This window comes from Dipodomys merriami, unplaced genomic scaffold, assembly GCF_024711535.1.
Source record: "Dipodomys merriami isolate MVZ:Mamm:240054 unplaced genomic scaffold, mDipMer1.0.p SCAF_248, whole genome shotgun sequence".
Lineage (NCBI taxonomy): Eukaryota > Metazoa > Chordata > Mammalia > Rodentia > Heteromyidae > Dipodomys > Dipodomys merriami.
In genome coordinates this window covers 1,516,997-1,537,592 of record NW_027203915.1, presented here as the reverse complement: position 1 = coordinate 1,537,592, position 20,596 = coordinate 1,516,997, and positions in this window count along the sequence as shown.

Sequence of the window (20,596 nt, the reverse complement as noted above, 5' to 3'; positions counted from 1 at the left end):
ACAGGGAGAAAATACTTCAGATTAAGATAGGTAACTAACTATCACTTATGAATTCATTTGTAAATTTATTTGGCAACATATTTAAGGTTTTTCTTTTGTCTGAGAGGGTCTTAGAATGTAGTGTAGGTTGGCCTTGAACTCATAATCCTCCAGCCTCTGCCTTCTTAGTCCTAGAATAAAAAGCATATACCTCAACTAGATGTCATAATTTAGTCTTCTTAATAAGAACATAATGTTTTTGACACAAAGTCAAGCAAACATGACTTCTTGCTAAGTGAGTGAATATCCTTTTCTTTATGCATAGTATTGAGGTCATGTCCACAGTCCTTGGTTTAATTCTTTTTAAAGCTAATCATAGTGAGACTCAGTCATATGCTTATAGGTACATCTTTCTTGAGTTTGGATGTAAATATATTCTTCTAATATATACTAACACTATTTCTTATAGGAGTCTTTCAGTGTATACTTTTTCAAATCATCTTTAGAGTCATTTGCTGTTTTGCTAATATTTTGACATCATTGAAATTCATTTTTGAATTTCACATTATAACCAATTTGACATATTTGTCAATTTTTTAATTACTAAGACTTGTTTGTTTTGTATATCCACAGTTAAAGTAATTGATTTTGAATGAAAATTGGTATCAACATTTTGAAAAATCAGTAACGTTTTTACTTGCCCAGTTTTTATTTTGTTATGTAACATGGTTTTACTAAAAGCTTAATTGTCTCTTTTCTGGTGCTGTTATTGAAATAGAGGGGTTCTGGATAGGAATGGTGAAACATCCCGCTAGAGAATATTGAAGAGGAAATGCAAACAGCAAGAGAGCACTTAGGTAACAGAGCAGCAGACTAAGCAGGTAGAGAAAGAGGACATTGTCAAGGAAGGGACTAAGAGAGGAGCAGGAGACCAAGAGAAGAGGATGCAGGATATATAGAGTGTCTTGGATAGAGAGAGGAAAAAGTAGGGAAATAGGTAGAGACAATGCTTGGATGACTGAGAACAAGAGGGAAGAGTTGAGAGTCTCCAATTTTGAGCCTTCCTAGTTATACAATCCAACTAAATATGTATTATGATAGGTTTGTAATAATCATACTACAATTTCATACGTAGACAAGTTTAAGAAAGTCACCAACATGACTGGCAAACAAAGGCCTTCAGGAAAATTGGACATAACAATATTGTATGTCCATTGGTAGGATCAATTGCAGATATATTTTTAATTAAGTTTTTATTGTGAAAATACTGTACAAAGGGGTTACAGTTACATGACCAAGGTAATGAGTACATTTCTTATCAAGCATTTTTGCCTCCTCCTTTGATTTTTTCCATACCATTCCTTCCCTCCCATCTCCAAACCTACACTCTCCTCCACCCTCCTGCCTAAATTGAAAAGTTCGTTTTTCAACATAGAATCTTGTACATCTCATTGTTGCAATGGGTCAACCTGTTTCCCTATTAAAACAAGTGGTTTTTTTCCTGCTGCTCCCCAAATTATGCCAGCGTCAAATACAGTGAAAATAGGTGGTCATACCATGAGGGATGGACATACAAAGCAACAAAGAAAACATGTGGTACCTTATAATAGCAATAGCAAGAAAGAAAAAACCACTTGTGTCCTTAACTTGGGGTTCGTTTCAATTAACATTATCTTATCTTACTTTTTCTGCTTGTCTCAGATATATACTAGTTATTGCAAATAAGAGAAATCATGGGACCTTATGTTTTTTGGATCTGGCTTACTTCACTTAGTATAATTTTTTCCAAGTCTTTCCATTTCCTAACAAATGGGGCAATGTCATTCTGTTGGAAGCATAGAATTCCATTGTGTATATATACCATTTTCTTAATCCATTCATCTACTGAGGGGTATCTGGTTGGTTCCATATCTTTCTTAGCTGTGGTAAATAATGCTGCAATAAACATAGTCGTGCTGGTAGCTTTATTATGGTCTTGTTTGTGATCCTTTTGGTAAATGCCCAAAAGGGCGATTGCTGGATCATAAGGGAGCTCTGTGGGGAGTCTTTTGAGGAACACCCATACTACTACAAGTTTATATTCACACCAACAATGCAGTAGGGTTCCTTTCTGGCCATATCCCTTCCAGCATTTGTTGTTATAAGAGTTCTTGATTTTAGCCAATCTAACGGGGGTGAGGTGGTATTGCAATGTTATTTTGATTTGCATTTCTTTTATGGCTAGAGTGGTTGAGCATTTTTGATGTGTGTATTGGCCATCCTTCTTTCCTCTTCAGAGAAGTTTCTCTGTAAGCCTATAGCCCACTTATTTATTGGGCAGTTGTTTCTTTGAGGATTTGTTGTTGGGGAATTTACTTTTTTGAGTTCCAAGTATATTTTACCAGACCCTTATCCATTGTATGGCTAGTGAAGATCTTCTCCCAATCCGTGGGCTTTCTCTTGATCTTGGTAGCTATGTCCTTTGCCATGCAGAAGCTCTGCAGCTTCATGGAAGCCCATTTTTCCAAATTTTCTTTGATTTGTTGTTTTTCTGGGTCTCTATTAAGGAAATTTAAGCCTGTGCCAAGGAGCCCTAGAGTTTCTTCTATCCCTTCTTATAATGATTTCAGGGTGTCTACTTTGACTTTGAAGACTTTTATCCATTTGGAGTTGGTTCTGATGCAGGGTAAGGTATAAGGATCTAGCTTTCATTTTGTACAGGTGATTAGCCAATGTTGCCAGTACCATTTACTGAATAGGCTGTCTTTCTTCCATTCTAGTTTTTTATCTCCCTTATCGAACATTAGGTTGTTATAGATATGTGGGATCATTTCTGGGTTTTCAATTCTATTCCATTGGTCCTGAGGTCCCTTCTTGTGCCAGTATCAAGCTGTTTTGATAACTATGCCTTTGTATTAGAGTTTGAAATTTGGTATTGGCATTCCTCCAGCACTATTCTTTCTGTTAAGGATCATTTTTACTATTCAGGGTCGTTTATTGTTCCATATGAATTTTTGGATTACCTCTTCTACTTCCTTGAAAAATGGGGTTGGAATATTGATGGGTATCACATTGAATTTGTAGATAGCCTTGGGAAGTATTGCCATTTTCACAATGTTGATCCTTCCAATCCAGGAGCATGGAAGGTTTTTCCACTTTCTAAGTTCTGTTTTTGTTTCCTTTTTCAGGTGTTAAAAGTTTTCATCATAGAGTTCCTTCACTTCTGTGATTAAGTTAATTTCTAGGTAGTTTTTTTTGTGGGGCTATTATGAATGGAGTTGCTTTCCTGATTTCAGCTGCACTCTTTTCAATGTTGGCATACAGAAGAGCCATCAATGGTAGGTATATTGTTTCATGACTTTGACATGTAAGTACAAGGGTAGTGTTGATTTTGGAGGCATAAGTTGATATAAGTACGATGGCCAATTGCCTATGGATAGATTAATCAAGTCCAAGGTTTGTAGGACTAAATTGATATTAACATATTTGAGTATGATTGGATATCAGTAATTGTTAGGTGGAGCAGAACCAATAATTAGCTGGTTATTCAGGGGAAAGAGAAAGGATCCATGTGCCTCTGAGAGGAGTTTTAAAGTTAGAATTTAAGCGAACTCAGTGATTAGATTTGTGATTTAGAAAGATCACTTGTATCCATGTGGTTATTTCTTTAGTAAGATTTATATGTGAAAGCAAATAAATTGATTGTGAAATTCCTCCAATACAATGAGACTATTTACAGAAACAAAAATAGGTTGGATACTAGGAGAAGAGAAACATATTTTGGGTCCTGACACTGTCAGAGAGATAAGGTATAGGAAAGAGAAGTTGTGAAGATACAAATTAGATGTGAAGAATTATGTGTATCTGAAATCACTTGGCTTGTAAGACTTAGCATTTGTGTTTTTGTGAACATTGAGTTACCCAAGAATTAGAGTCACCATATTTATCTTTGTAAGCTCAGTCTCTTGTACTTATTATGTTCATAAAATGTTTTCCTCTGGGCTGAAAATAGCAGTGATAAGCATAGATGTGAGCTGTCCATATAGAGGCTTAATGGTCAATTAAAATCAGATAAATCAGGAACCATGGCTTGAACAGCTTTTGGTTTTTATTCCAATCCGTAGTCATTGGATTGCACCACCAGCAAATTTATTGCTATTTCGGGGGGGGAGGGGCGGAATCAAACCTTTCAGGCACTGAGGACCTCAAATAAAAATGCTCTTGTGTTAGATCTACTGAGAGTGAACTTTTGGGCAGTGGGCTAGTGAATGCCTTCAGAGCTAATCAGATGGCAGGTACAATACATGTTTGACCCAGGAGACCCCTCATCTCATAGGGCAGTGGTGCACTGAAGAAAGAATGTAATTCTTCATTCTTCACACTAAACCTTTCCACATTTTTGGCCTGTATGCCATTGCATGTGTGTTTTCATCTTCTTCCAGATTTCATACATTTTTCTTGAAGTGGTATTTATATATTTTAAGATCCAATTCAGATTAGCTTAATTACCCTTCATTGCCTTATAAACATACTATTTTTGAGTTTGATAACAAATGACAGTGTATGGTTACAGGGCTTATGCTCATGAACACATTATTATTATCAACTTTTCCATGGACTTTCCAGAAACATGTATTATGGATAAATGATTAAAGGTAAGAGAAACCTCATTAAAAAACAGAAACAGGAGTTATTTTTCTTTCATTGTCCTTTGGTTTCTGAGATCACACATTTTCCCAGTGATCTAATATTTTAATTTCTTATTTTTATGTAAGCTACTAACATGTTAATTTATTTATTTTTTTCTTGGTAATGGGGTTTGAATTCTGGGCATTGGTGCTTTCCCTCAGCTCTTTAGCTCCATGATAGGGCTGTACCACTTGAGCCTCAGCACCATTTCTGGTTTTCTGGTGGTTTATGTGAGATAAGATTCTCAGGGACTTTCCTGCCTGGGCTGCCTTTGAACTGCAATCCTCATAGTAGCCTGGATTACAGGCGTGAGACACTGGCGCCTGGCTTAACATGTTAGTTTTTATAAGAATTTTTCTTCAAAAATGTAGAAAGAAATAGAAAATAAGGTGAATCATTAAAAAAAGTAAGGGATTTTTATAACCTAACGGGCCTTTGTAAACGTTAACCGATATTTACATTATGTAGCCTAGTGTAATAATGGTAGAAATAAATAAGAAAAGTAACTATGAAGTTACTATACACAGAAATAAAAACAAGGAACTCATGGATCATAACTTATAGTCTAGTAGACATTAAGATGTGTTAGATCTGAATGATATGAAAATGATTATATAACAGCTGGTGGGTGTGATTGATTATATACACCTTTAAATGCTTATATGAGAAAATAAAACCTGAAAATCAATGGACAAGGCAGCCAACTAGAGAATTCGTGAAAAGATGAACAGAGTGTATGAATAAATGAAATAGAAAATAATGATACTAAAAGTTTATGATGTCAGAAGGTTTATTTTTTTGTAACATTGGTATTTGATTCAGCTAAGCAAGTGCTCTTCCATCTATCAATACTCCCAGAATTCTTGTGATTTAGTTATTTTCTGGATAGGGTCTCCTGATTTTATCCATGATCCATACTACTCTCATCTCGGCCTCCCATTTAACTGGGATTAAGACATGCCACACAGTGCATTCTCTGAAATGGTGTCTTAACTTTTTACTAGGCTAGCCTTTAATCACAATTTCCTTGATCTCTGTCTCCTGAATCACTGGGATTACAAATGCATATTATCATGACCAGCTTCAAAAGTTAATTTTTTTGAAAAAACTAAAAAAATAATTTTGCCAATCATTCCAGAGTATAAGATGAAAGGCAGAATGCTATCTAACCACTCTGTGAAGTTATCAAATTTTGATGACAAAATTGAGTCAGAGAAAAATGTAGTATAGACTTATAGGCCAACCTCAATTGTAAACATAAATGCAAATTTTTGAAAAAGTATAATATGTACTTGAAAAAGTAACAATATGTAGAAATGAAATATATTATAATGAAATTAACGATACCCTATCCAAGAAATGTACTGTCTTTGCTTAATTTTTGTTTATGTAACATTTATATACACTAATGTATTTATTATATGATTTCTTTGTTGCTTTATATGTCCCTCCCCCACAGTTTTCACTGTATTTGATATTGGTATAATTTGGGGAGGGGAAGGAAAAAAACAAATTGTTTAAATAGGAATCCAGGTGGACTCATTGCAACAATGAGATGTACAAAACATTATGTCAAACAACGAACTTTACAACTTGGGGAGGGGGATAGAGGTGGGGGAGATGGGAAGGCAAGGATGGTAAGGGGAAAAAAGGAGGAGGCAACAATGCTTGATAAGAAATGTACTGGTTACCTTGCTCATGTAATTGTAACCCTTCTATATGGTATTTTCACAATTAAAAAAATTGTAATCATAAAAGAAAAACTAATATTCATTTAAGATAATGTTTATAAATTTATATATAGATATAGACATTGATAAATTAATAAAGGATGTAGAGGAACTGCCAATGTTAAACTTAATAATTAGTAGTGAAATATTAAAAGAATCCCCGTTAGAGACAGAAAGAAAGCAAAGATGTCTACTCCTATTTGTTTAACCATGATTTCTGAATTGCTGGCTGGTATAATAAAGTTAGGAAAGCAAAAAATATTACATTTACTGATAAAGAAAAAAATACTATGTCAATGATATAATTATTAGAGAAATACAAAAAGCACAAAACAATGAACATATAAACCGATAAAAAGCATGGATGTCAAACCAAAAATTTGATAACTAATAGTCAGTTGTCTTTCCAAATATCAGGAAAAATATAAAATGCATGTCATGTAAACTTTAAAAAAAGAGAAAGCACTTAGAATTAAATCTAGTAAACTGTGCACTTTCCAATACCATTTGGCAGACTGATATTACTCATGTCCCATTCCTTTGGAGACAATGTTATGTTTTTCTTTTCATTGATACTTTTCTCATTTCTCATTCCATGCCATTCCATCAAGTGGAGAAGCAACTAAACATTTCAGATTTCACTTCTTAGAAATTTTTAGTCACATGGGAATTCCACAACAATTAAAATGTAATAATGACCAGGCTGCAGTGGCTCATGCTTGTAATCCTCTCTAGTTAGGGAGCTGTGGATCTGAGGATCACAGGTCAAAGCCACTCTGGGAAGAACAAGAATTCTTATCTTGAATCAACCCAAAATCAAAACAGAAGTGGAGATAAGGCTCAAGTGGTAGAGTTGCTAGGAAAAAAGGATACATCCCCTAGAGATCAATTAACTAAAATCTCATTTACCCTAAAAAATTTTTAACTGTGACCAATATGGTTTTGCAGCAGCTGAAATACATTTTTAAGTAACTTGAACCCAAAGTCCTGGCAAAAGACCTTCAAGAAAGCAGGTTCTCTTAAGGACCTTATAATAAGTATTAGTACATATTATTATATGCTTGTATTCTCTGTTCTACAGGACTGTAGTGGTTCCCGCTAGCGGTGTCAAGATTTATCAACAGCTGGAAAAACCAGTTCTTTAACTCAGCCATAAATAGAAAGTAGACCTGGCAAGAACCCAGCAAGTTCAGGTCCCTGAAATCCTGAAAGTCAGTTTTTATCTTACTTATCCACTATTGATAATAACTCAATTCAGGGAGTAAGACAAACTCATACAGACGAAATAATTCTGACAAGGCTAGATGTTTTAGTGTAAGTCATTGAATGGCAGCAGGCTCCATTTGAGAGACAGCAACTCAGTATGATCCTGTTTTTGAAAAACAATGTGTGGCTCCTTTACCTTATAATTCCTTCCAACATGATTGGAAACTAGTGATAAAACATCTCCATGAATTGTTGAAGTCGATTAGCCAAAATTTTGTTAAGAAGTTTTGCATCAATGTTCATCAAATAATGGGTCTGTAGTTCTCTTTCTTTGATAAGTCCCCACCTGGTTTTAGGATGAGGATTATGATGGCTTCATAGAATGAGTTCGTTAGTGAACTCTCTCTTTCAATTTCATTGAAGAGTTGGAGGAGTATTGGTGTGAGCTCTGCTTTGAAGGCCTTGTAGAATTCCACAGTAAATCAATCTGGTCCTAGGCTTTTCTTAGATGTGAGGTCTCTCTAGCCATAAAAGAAATGCAAATCGAGACAACATTGAGATACCACCTTACCCCAGTTAAAATGGCTATAATCAAGAACTCTAATAACAACAGATACTGGAAGGATGTGAACAGAAGGGAACCTTACTGCATTGGTGGTGGGAGTGTAAACTTGTTCAACCACTTTGCAAAGTAGTATGGAGGTTCCTCAAAAGGCTCCACATAGAGCTCCCCTATGACCCGACAATCCCACTTTTGGGCATTTACCCAAATGATCACAAACAAGACCATACTAAAGCTACCAGCACAACTATGTTTATTGCAGCATTATTTGTTGCCATATCTAAAATATGGAACCAACCCAGATGCCCCTTAGTAGATGACTGGATCAAGAAAATGTGGTATATACACAAATGGAATTCTATGCCTCCATCAGAAAGAATGTCATTGCCCCATATGTTAGGAAATGGAAAGACTTGGAAACAATTATATGAAGTGAAGTAAGCCAGGCCCAAAGAAACATTGGTCCCATGGTTTCCCTTATTTGCAATAACTACTATATGTCTGAAACAAGCAGAAAAGGTCAGGTAAGTTGATACTAGGTGAAACGAACCCCAAGACAAGTATTCAAATGTTTTTTTTTTCTTTCTTGTGATTGTTTCTAACATATTTATAAGATGATTTCTCTGTTGCTTTGTATGTCGCTCCCGCATGGTATAACCCCTGCTTTCATTATATTTGATGTTGGTATAATTTAGGGAGCAGAAGGGAAAAAACAAATTGTTTAAATAGGGATACAGGGGGACCTATTGCAACAATGAGATGTACAAGACGTTATGTCCAAAAATGAACTTTACAACTTTGGGGGGGGAGGGGCAAAGGCAGAGGGGGATAGGTGGGAGATGGGAAGGAGAAACAAAGGAGGAGGCAACAATGCTTGATAAGAAATGTACTCATTACCTTGCCCATGTAATTGTAGCCCCTCTGTACATTATTTTCACAATATAAATAAATACTTAAAAAGTATGAAGCTAATTATATAAAAAATTGCTAAATAAAATATTTGTTAATCAAAAAAACAAAAATTATCTCCATGGTGCTTTCTCTGATTCCCTCCACCAGGAAATGGAAATGTTCCATTCCTTATTACCTAAAGTAAATGAGCTTCAAAGCTATATTTATCAGTCAGTACTCAAGGAACCACAAAAGCATCTTAATTGGCTAAACCTTGAAAAATTCTTTTCTGAACTGAATCTTTACATATTTGGGTTATATGCTATGGGAATAATTGTTCTTATTGTTTCAGTCTTTCAAGTAATATGTGATGCTTTATCCTGAACAGAACAGAATAGAATGAAGATGATCATACTGCTTTCTTCACAACAACAAATGGCTGTTTTCAAAATGAAAACAGGAGATATGTGTAACCCTCTATCCTCATGAGAACTATGCTTGGGAGCAGGAAGTATGAGTGCACATGGAGTGTCCCCGATACCAGCAGGAAAGTACTGTTGGTATGAATGTTTTTCCAGTGTCTGAGTAAAGACTCAAGATTCCTGCTGCCTATTTGATTTTCTGCAATAATCCTGCCAAAAGATAGGATAAATTGCTGAGTGTACTTATCTGACTACATCCTATATCCTGTTAACAGTCCTTTGGAATGAGACTTTTCATCTGCAACCAAGACCTTTCCCAAGAAAGTGTTTTAGCCCCTAAAAAATGTGGGGGTGGAAAAGACTCCAGTTGGAACATGTCTGCTGATTAAACTCATTTCTTCTGGGCAATATATTGTTTCATGAGTAATTCTTCATCCTTCATCACAGCATTCTATGGACAGAACCATCACTCTGGTGGAAAAGTGGACATATATTTAAATAGTCCTATCATAGAAACAGACTTAAGAAACAGAAACATAGAAACAGAAATAAGCTTATTCTTCTTATCTGAGAATCTCAAATTAAATCAGAGCACCTGTTGGACTGAAGAAACTAAACAATACATACTCCAGAAAGGGCTTTCCAGCAATGGGAGTCACAGGTGTATACTTGTTTAGAACAGCAACGGCATTGACTAATAAAATTGAAGTTGGACATACTTTTGAATCAACCATTTAAATGTTAGATCCGTCTTCCTAACAAGTATACAAGAAGACTTGGGCAATGTGGCTGCATTATTGCTAAGGATAAAAGAACAGTAAATGATATAAATATACAATAGGATGCATGAATACATGATGGTATATTTGTATAGACAATGGAATATTACATAGCAGAGAAAATAATTTGTAGCCATTGAGATCACTATTGGTAAATCATAATGATACAATGTTTAGTGATAAAAGCAAGTTGCAGAAAAGCATATTTTGTTTCATTCTATTTATATAAACTCTCCAAAGACATGAAGAAAAGCAAGGGAATGGGAAACATAATTCAGGATAGGGATGATCTCTGGATTGGGGTTTGGGTGCTGTTGGGTTTTGGAAGGTATTAGAGGCATATCTTCAAAGACTGTAAAAATTCTTGTTGCTTAATATTTAAACTAAATGGTGAGTATCAGATGCTCATGATACCATTTGTTACATGTTTTTATATTTGGTACTTTATAAACTATTTTTTAAAAACCCAAACAATATTTGGTAAAAACTTTGCAATGTTTTTAGCTTAATAACTTCTGTCTGCATTTGGAAAACTAGTTATTACTGCTATTTTATTTGACCACCTGCAATTTAGGGACAAAAGTTTGGTTAGAGGAAGAAATATTCCTACAGTGTTGGGCTTGCAAATGGAGGATGAGTAGAAACTAGTATTCTGCACATGGGAAGTACTTGGAGAAAGGGCTAATCGTGAGGTAAACAAGAATGAAGTTGACTTAAGTGTCTCCTGAGCAATGCCAAACTGCTAACTGATTCTCTATGAGCCAACATCATCTGCATTCTCAACTAGTGCCACTAAAAGCATCTTGGAGAAAACAGGAGTTTCTGTTCAAACTCAGTTCTAAAATCCCAAGTCATAGCTTCAGAGAGTTTGTGAACTAGGCTTGGGTTCATATCCTTATTCCATCTTTAGTTAGCTGTTGCACTCTTGGAAGTCATTTATTCTGTGCCTCTACTTACTTAGTTTCTTTTTTTCTGTCTTTGTTTTTTGTTTTGGTCAGTAGTGGGGCTTGAACTGTAGGGCTGGGCACTGTCTCTGAACACGTCAGCTCAAGGCTAGCACTCTACCACTTGAGCCACAGCACCACTTCTGGCCTTTTCTGTTTATGTGGTGCTGAGGAATCGAACCCAGGGCCTCATGCATGCAAGGTAAGCACTCTACCACTAAGCCACCTTCACAGACCCACCTCTACTTTCTAATATATAAAAAGGCATAATAGTTTTTGTCTCATACACTGATATTTTATATGAAAAATAGTATGCAGTAGCTGTCTTATACATGTTGATTACATTGTAAAAGGAAAATTTTAAAGAATATCTAAATGTTAAATAACTCCTGTGGGTCACTTGGGGAATGGTTCTGAATTCTGAGTTCCAGAGACAGGTCATTGCTCTTATCATGTGGTTGGGGTCTTGCTCTCTCTCTTTTTCACACACACAAATTATATTAACACGTGGAAGCTTTAAGTAACACACAAAAAATAAGTGAAAACTAATATGAGCATTGAGAAAAAGCCTGTGATAACCTAGAGATGGGTAAAGAAAGCTATGACTCAACACCAGGGTTTGTTCAGATATTAGTTATCTTCTGGGCTTAATTTCACTTAAATGTCATAAAATTTCTTTCTGTAATTAAATTAATATATATGTTACTTTATAATATGATGTATATACGTAATTTTATTCTATAATCAAAGTAATATATATTACTATATATATACTTTTAAGTATATATATATATATAAAGTATATACTTTAACATAATATAGATGTTATTTTAATTATGAATTAATATAGAAAAAGTAACACACATATAAAGTATATAACCATTTCCTTTCAGTTTTTTTTTTGGCAGATATGGGGATTGTACTCAAGGCCTGGGCTCTGTCCCTGAGCCTCTATGTGCTCAAGGTTAGCACACTACTACTTGAGCACCATTTCTGGCTTTTTCTGAGTACTTTATTGGAGATTAAAGTCACATGGACTTTTCTGCCGGGCTGCCATTGAGGCATGATCCTCAGATCTCATCCTTCTGAGTAGCTAGGATTATAGGCATGAGCCACTAGCACCCAGCTTAGCTTTCCACATTTTTGAATAGATATTGTGTGTGTGTGTGTGTGTGTGTGTGTGTGTGTGTGTGGTTGCAATCATAATTTGTATACAGATTTGCTTTTTGCAGTTAATAGCATGTCAAAATATTTAAAAATACTATGTGATATATAACGCACCTTAATTTAACAGATACTTAATGTGAATATTGAAGTAACTTCCAAATTTTTACCATGAATGACCTTGCTTTTGGAATTGTTTCAAAGGAATATTACTGTAGGGCAAACTTGGTTTCAAAAAGAAAAATAAACTTTCATAAAAATTCAAATATTCAAATATTCTCATGTCTCTTAGTGTCCATCATTTATCACGTCTGATTTTGATCAGATTCTATCTGATGTGTGGCTTGCATATGTTACACCATACTGGTAAAAACTTCATTTGGACCAAGTAATACTACAAGGGGAGAAAGATATACAGTGAAAAAGCAAATGAAGGCAATCTATTTAAAAATGCTTATAATCTAGGTGTTGGTGATTCATGTTTGTAATTCTTACTAGTTAGGAAGCTAAAAATTGAAGAACTGAACTACAGCTACAAAGAATGATGTGCACCTATCATTCCCATGTAGAAGCTGACATTGGGCAGATCTCAATGGTTAGCCAACCCAGAGCAAAAATGTCCAGAGATTTTTTCTATAGAAGGAAGCTGAACACAGTAGTGAATAGCTAGAGATTACAGAAACCTTAGAAGTAGGTGGATGGCAGCTCAGGTGCATATTTTGCAGAAAATAGGACCTTAAAACTATCCAACAAAGAACAGTGCTATAATTATGGGTTTATGTTATCATGGCAGTCTTATAAACATAAGGCCCTGAGTAAAACCCCCAAAGACTGCCAAAATCATGAGCATCATAATAAATAAAATGTATACCGACTTATGAATGCATTCACTCCCTAAATGCTTAAATTATGCTCCATTTGGACTTTCATTTAGTGGGCCTTGGTACTGTTATCTTAGCTCTTGTGTTCAAGACTGGCTCTCTACTACTTGAGTCAGAGTTCCATTTCTGCTCAGGTTCCTAATTTGAAAAGATTATGCTAATTTAATATTGCAACTTTCACCATCAGGCCTCTCTTCAAACTGCATTTCAAGCTGGAAGGGAGAGGGTATGAGAAAGGAAATCAAATTTTGCTGCAGATCAAAATAATTTTCCAAAATGCACAGTTTGCCGTGGACTCAGCAAGTCTTCATCAGAGCAGAGGGGCCAATGTGGCACATTTCCACTCCCATCAGGTGAGCAGGGACAAGCTGAAGTAACAACAGATGGAGCTTGGGACTGAAGACGGCAGGGTGGACACTGGAGATCCAGAAATCCATGGTACTTCATGCTGGCATCAGACAAGCTACCATCGAGTAATCTTCTGCTGAGAGACTTCCTCAAGTCTGAATGTCTGTCAAACAAAATTTAAAACATGTTCCAAATCCTCTTCCTAGATGAATGGCTTGGAGTGAGGGTCAACTTGCCAACATGCTTTGTCTGGTTTCATGAGGCAGCAGCATACATTATCCAAACTGATGCAAAGAATTAATTCGAAGACAATGCTTAAAATTAGGCATTTTTACTGTTATGACTGTACTATGGCATAAGGGATTTGTAATTTGAAAACTATAGTGCCAATATCCCCAATGCTGTCTGCAGACCACTTTATGTACTTTTGCCACTTGGAAGAATTTTCTTGTACCCAATTGTTCACTCTGGAAACAGGAGAAACACATCTGGTTTCACCCTCAGGGAGACCTTCAGGCCGGGTAAGGTGGCCTTGCAGACAGCTGGTACAAGGGGACAGGTAGGTCCAGCCCACTGGGGAAAGCACTTCATGGGTCCCCTTTAAAACCTCCGGCTTCACACATGGAGGGCCTTCCTGAAACCCAGAGCTCTCCCTTGCGGTGCGATTCTCTGTGGCTGTTGGGGGCTCCAGGCCATCTTTTTGGCCAGTCCCACCTGAGAGCTTCCCTAGCAAACATCTGCAGGAATGGTGGACACACACACAAACACACACACACACGGCATCACACAGCCCCATGGCCTGGCTCAGAGCAGCTGGGGCTGAACTTTTTGCTCCTTCAGACCCAGAGACACTTTGCTGGCCTAGTGAAGCAAGAGGCCAGGCTGGCTCCAACCACGCTTCATGTCTGTTGCTCATCCTGGAAATTTCCACTGCCATCAAACCTAGGTGGCTTTACCCCCACATGTGCAGAGCAGGGGCTCCCTTTCTGTGTCTGATTCTTAAGGCTACACCACAGTGTGTCCAAGTCATCCCCTCCCAGCCTCTGGGCTTCTGCCAGGCAGGTGTCCAGGGTCACTTTTCCATCATTCATGTTTGTTTTCTCTGCTGCAAAGAGCCTGGGGTGGGGGCACCTGAGAGTCTGGCAGAGGGGGTTTCAGTGGATCTCAATATAAACCTGCAGGCACAACGGTGAGCATCATGGAAGCCATGATGTACAGGCAGCGGAAGTTGATGCTCAGTCACCAATCCAGGTGGAAGAAGATGAGCAGCGTGCGGGTCAGCCCCTTGCAGAAGAACCCATATGAGCAGGGTGCAGCCGAGTGGGACAGCCAGACATCCAGGCCCAACAGAACTGCCAGATAGGAACCAGTGCTTCCATGGCCCACCTGTCCATCAGCCCTTCTTCCCTCCCTCCCTTGCTTTCTAAGCCGCTTTGCCAAGGCCTTCACCCCAGATCTGGGCTGTGCTCTGGGAGACAGGGAGGAAGGTGGCAGGGCCCGTGGGTTGCAGACCACCTGGGAACCAAAGTCCATGCATCAAGCTTCCTTTGGGCAAGACATGTTTTTATAGGCAAGCTACATACTCCTGATAAATGATAGCAATACACAAAAGCATCCATGTCTCCAACCTCCCAAAGCTATTTTATCCATGTAAAAAGAGCTCATAAAAATCTCAAAGATGGTAACATCTTTTTCTAAAAAGAAGCAAGGAACAATTCATTCCCATGAGGAAAAACAATCCTCACATACCAAGAATGTTTGTTGAACTCAGCATGTTTACTATATTTATAAATAAAAATATCCTATATATATTTATGCATACAATGCATGGTAAATATTAGTTGATATTTGTTCAACAAAGGTAGGGCTATAAATTTGACCATTCTGAGCTTTCTAATTTGTGTTTATATATTTCTGTCTCCGTGGACTCAAGCTATTAACCACAAAGTCACATCTGTGGTTTATGCTTGCAGCCTAGAGCAATGACAGCCTCCATCATTCTCAAACATGTGCTTACAACACACACTGTGGCCATGTTCAATCTAAAAAATAGAACCCTTTCTTTTTTTTTTTTTGTTCAGTCCTGGCGCTTGAACTCTGGGCTTGGGCGCTGTCCCTGTGCTCTTCAGCTCAAGGCTGTCCCTGTGCTCTTCAGCTCAAGGCCAGTGCTCTACCACTTGAGCCACCGCACCACTTCTGGTTTTCTAGTGGTTTATTGGAGATGAGTCTCAAGGACTTTCCTGCCCCAGCTGGCTTTGAACCGTAATCCTCAGATCTCAGCCTCCTGAGTAGCTAGGATTATAGGCATGAGCCACCAGCGCCCGGCTGAGCCCTTTCTTTAAAATAAACTAAATCCAACCAGTTTGGAATCCTAACTACTTAAAAGCCTGAGATCCAGAAGATCACAGTTCAAAGCAAGCTGGGGCAGAAAACTCTACAGGGCTTGCACTCCAAAATAGCCAGCAAAAAGCAGAGCTCGATATTGTGGTTCAATCTGGACCAGCCCGGGCCAGGCTCACAGAGCCTTGTCCAAGACAGGGCAGCCTGGACCAGCCCAGGTCCAGCCTCACGAGCCCTGACCAAGACAGCACCGCCTGGACCGACATGGGCCTGGCCTGGGCCAGCCTCACAGAGACCAGTCCAAGCCATCTCCTCCTGGACCAGCCTGGGGCCAGCCTCAGGAGCCATGTCCAAGACAGCCCCACCTGGACCAGTGTGGGCCAGGCTCACAGAACCTTGTCCAAGCCAGCTCCTCCTACACTGGCCCAGTCCAGCCTCAGAGAGACTTGTCTAACCCAGCTCCTCCTGGTCTGGCCTGGGCCAGGCTACCATTCCTGTCCAAGCCACCACCACCAGGACCGGCACGGGCTAGCCTCACAGAGCCCTGTCCAATCCACCACCTCCTAGACTGGCCCAGTCCAGCCTCACAGACACTTGTCTAAGCCAGCTCCTCCTGGACTGGACCAGCCTGCCTAACAGGGCCCTGTCCAAGCCAGCGCCACCTAGACTGGCCTGTGCCAGGCTCACAGAGCCCTGTCCAAGCCAGTGCCACCTGGACCAGCCCTGGGCCAACCTCAAGAGCCCAGTCCAAGCCAGCTCCTCTGGACTAGACCAGGAAGCCTCACAGAGCTCTGTCCAAGCCAGCGCCAACAGTACTAGACTGCACCAGCCTCGCAGAGCCCTGTCCAAGCCAGGTCCTCCTGGACTAGAAGAGGCCAGCCTCACAGAGCCCTGTCCAAGCCCACTCCTCCTGGACCAGCTGTGGCTAGACTCACAGAGCCCTGTCCAAGATAGCTCCTCCTGGACTGGACCAGGCCAGGCTCTCGGAGCCCTGTCCAAGACAGCCCCGCCTGGACTGACATGGGCCAGGCTCACAGAGTCCTGTCCAAGCCAGCACCATGTGGACCAGCCCGGGCCAGCCTCACAGATCCCTGTCTAAGCCAGCTCTTCCTAGACTGGCCTGGTCCAGGCTCATAGAGACTTGTCAAAGCCAGCTCCTCCTAGACCAGACCGGACCACCCTCACATAGCCCTGTCCAAGCCAGCTCCTCCACGACTGGCCCTGTCCAGCTTCATAGAGTCTTGTCCAATGCAGCTCCTCCTCGACTGGCCCGGTAAAGCCTCACAGAGCTTTGTCCAAGCCAGCGCCACCTGGACCAGCCTACACCAACCTCACAGAGCTCTGTCCAAGCAGCCCCACATGGACCGGCCTGGGCCAGGTTTGCAGAGCCCTATCCAAGACAGAGCCTCCTGGACCAGCCCAGGGCCAGCCTCATGAGCCTTGTCCAAGCCAGCACCACATGAACTGGCCCCGGGGCAGGCTAACAGAGTCCTATACAAGCCAGGGCCATCTGGACCGGCCTGGGCCAGCCTCACAGAGCCATGTCCAAGCCAACTCCTCTGGACTGGACCAGGCAGCCTCACAGAGCTCTGTCTAAGCCAGTGCCAACAGTACTAGACTGCACCAGCCTCATAGAACCCTGTCCAAGCCAGGTTCTCCTGGACTGGAACGGGCCAGCCTCACAGAGCCCTGTCCAAGCCAGTGCCACCTGGACCGTCCTGGGCCAGGATCACCCAGCCCTGTCCAAACCAGTATCACCTGGACCTTACCGGGCCAGACTCACTGAGCTCTGTCCAAACCAGCACTGCCTGGACTGGTACGGGCCAGGCTCACAGAGCCCTGTCCAAGCCAGGGTCACCTGGACCAGCCCCGGGACAGCTTCTTGAGCCCTGTCCAAGCCAGCGCCGCCTGGACCGATGTGGGCCAGCCTCAAAAAGCCCTGTCCAAGCCAGCTCCTCCTAGACTGGCCCAGGCCAAACTCACAGAGTCTTGTCCAAGCCAGCTGCTCTTGGAACCAAACGGGCCAGCCTCATAGAGCTCTGTCCAAGCCAGCGCGACCTGGTCCAGCCTGCACCAGACTCAAGGAGCCCGGTCCAAGCCAGCAACACCTGGATTGGCTCAGGCCAGGCCCACAGAGCCCTGTCTAAGCCAGCGCCACCTGGACCAGCCCGGGCCAGGCTCACAGATCCCTATCAAAGCCAGCTCCTCCTAGCCTGGCCCGGTCCAGGCTCATAGAGCCTTGTCCAAGACAGGTCCTCCTGAACCAGACCAGACCAACCTCACAGAGCCTTGTCCAAGCCAGCGCCACATGCACTGGCCTGTGCCAGGCTCACAGAGCCCTGTCCAAGCCAGCTCCTCAATGACTGGCCTGGTCCAGCCTCACAGAGACTTGTTCAAGGCAGCTCCTCCTAGACTGGCCCTATAAAGCCTCACAGAGCTTTGTCCAAGCCAGCACAGCCTGAACCTGTCTGGGGCTGGCTCACAAAGTCCTTTCCAAGCCAGCACTGCCTGGACTGGACCAGGCCAGGCTCACAGAGTCCTGTCCAAGCCAGCACCGCCTGGAATGGACCGAGCCAGCCTCACAGAGCCCTGTCCAAGTAAGTGCCAACTGTACCAGACTGCACCAGCCTCAAAGAGCCCTGTCCAAGCCAGCACCACATGGACTGGCCTGTGCCAGGTTCACAGATCCCTGACCAAGACAGCATTGCCTGGACTGACAAGAGCCAGGCTCACAGAGCCCTGTCCAAGCCAGGGCCGCCTGGACCAGCCTCGGGACGCCCTTTCGAGCCCTGTCCAAGACTGCACCGCCTGGACTGATGGGGGCCAGCCTCAAAGAGCCCTGTCCAAGCCAGCTCCTCCTAGACTGTGTTGGGCCAGCCTCACAGAGTCTTGTCCAAGCCAGCTGCCGAAGGGGCCAGCTTCACAGAGCCTGTCCAAGCCAGCGCCACCTGGACGAGGCTGCACTACACTCACAGAGCCCTGTCCAAGCCAACGCCTCCTAAACTGACACAGGCCAGGCTCACAGATCCCTGTCCAAGCTAGCTCTTATTCAACTAGCCTGTACAGGATCACAGAGCCCTGTCCAAGCCAGCGCCACCTGGACGAGGCTGCACCACACTCACAGAGCCCTGTCCGAGCCAACGACTCCTAAACTGACACAGGCCAGGCTCACAGATCCCTGTCCAAGCTAGCTCCTCTTCAACTAGCCTGTACAGGATCACAGAGCCCTGTCCAAGCCATCTCCTCCTGGACCGGACCAGGCCAGCCTCACAGAGCACTGTCCAAGCCAGGGTCAACAGGACCATACTGGGCCAGACTCACCGAGCCCTGTCCAAGCCAGCACTGCATGGACCAATGCGGGCCAGGCTCATAGAGCCCTGTCCAAGCCAAGGCCATCTGGACCAGCCTGGTGACAGCTTTTTGAGCCCTGTGCAAGCCAGCACTGCCTAGACTGATGAAGGCCAGCCTCAAATAGCCCTGTCCAAGCCAGCTCCTACTAGACTGGGCCGTGCCAGCCTCACAGAGTCTTGTCCAAGCCAGCTGTTACGGGACCGGTCCGGGCCAGCCCCACAAGCCCTGTCCAACACAGTGCCACCTGGACCAGCCTACACCAGACTAACAGAGCCCTGTCCAAGCCAGCTCCAACTGAAGCAGCCCAGGCCAGGCTCGTAGAGTCCTGCCCAATCCAGCGCTGCCTGGACAGGCACAATCAGCCTCACAGATCTCTGTCCAAGCCAGCTTTTCCTAGACTGCGCCTGGCCAGCCTCACAGAATCTTGTTCAAGCCACCTGCTCCTCTATCTGACCAGGCCAGCCTCACAAGCCCTGTCCAAGCAAGTGACACCTGGACCAGCCTGCACCAGTCTCACAGAGCCCTGTCCAAGCCAGCTTCTCCTAGACTGGAATGGACCAACCTCACAGAGACTTGTTTAAGCCAACTGCTCCTGGACCTGACCGGGTCATCCTAACAGGGCCCTGTCCATGGCAGCCCTATCTGGACTGGCCAGGGCCAGCTTCACAGAGCCCTGCCCAAGCAAGCTCTGCCTGAAGTGGCCCAGGCCAGGCTCACAGAGCCCTGTCCAAGCCAGCTCCTCCTGGACCGGCCTGCACCAGCCTCACAGAGCCAGCGCCAACTGGACCGACGCAGGCCAGGCTCACAGAGACCTGTCCGTATCAGTACTGCCTGGACTGGCGTGGGACAGTCTCTCAATGTCCTGTCCAAGCAAGCCACACCTGCACCAGCCTGGGCCAGCCTCACAGAGCCCTGTCCAAGCCAGCTCCTCCTAGACTGGCTGGGGCCAACCTCACAGAGTCCTGTCCACGCCAGCTGCTCTTTGACCGGCCTGAGCCAGGCTCACAGAGCCCTGTCAAAGCCTGGGTCAACTAGACTAGACTGCACCAGCCTCACAGAGCCCTGTCCAAGCCAGCACTGCCTGGACCAGACTGGGGACAGCCTTTCAATCCCTGTCCCAGCCAGAGCCACCTGGACAGATGGGGGCCAGCCTCAAAGATCCCTGTCCAAGCCAGCTCCTCCTAGACTGGGCCGGGCCAGCCTCACAGAGCCCTGTCCAAGCCAGCTCTTCCTGGACCAGCCCGGGGCCAGCTGCAAAAGCCCTGTTCAAGCCAGCACCACTTGGACCAGCACAGGCCAGGTTCACAGAATCCTGTCCAAGACAACACCAC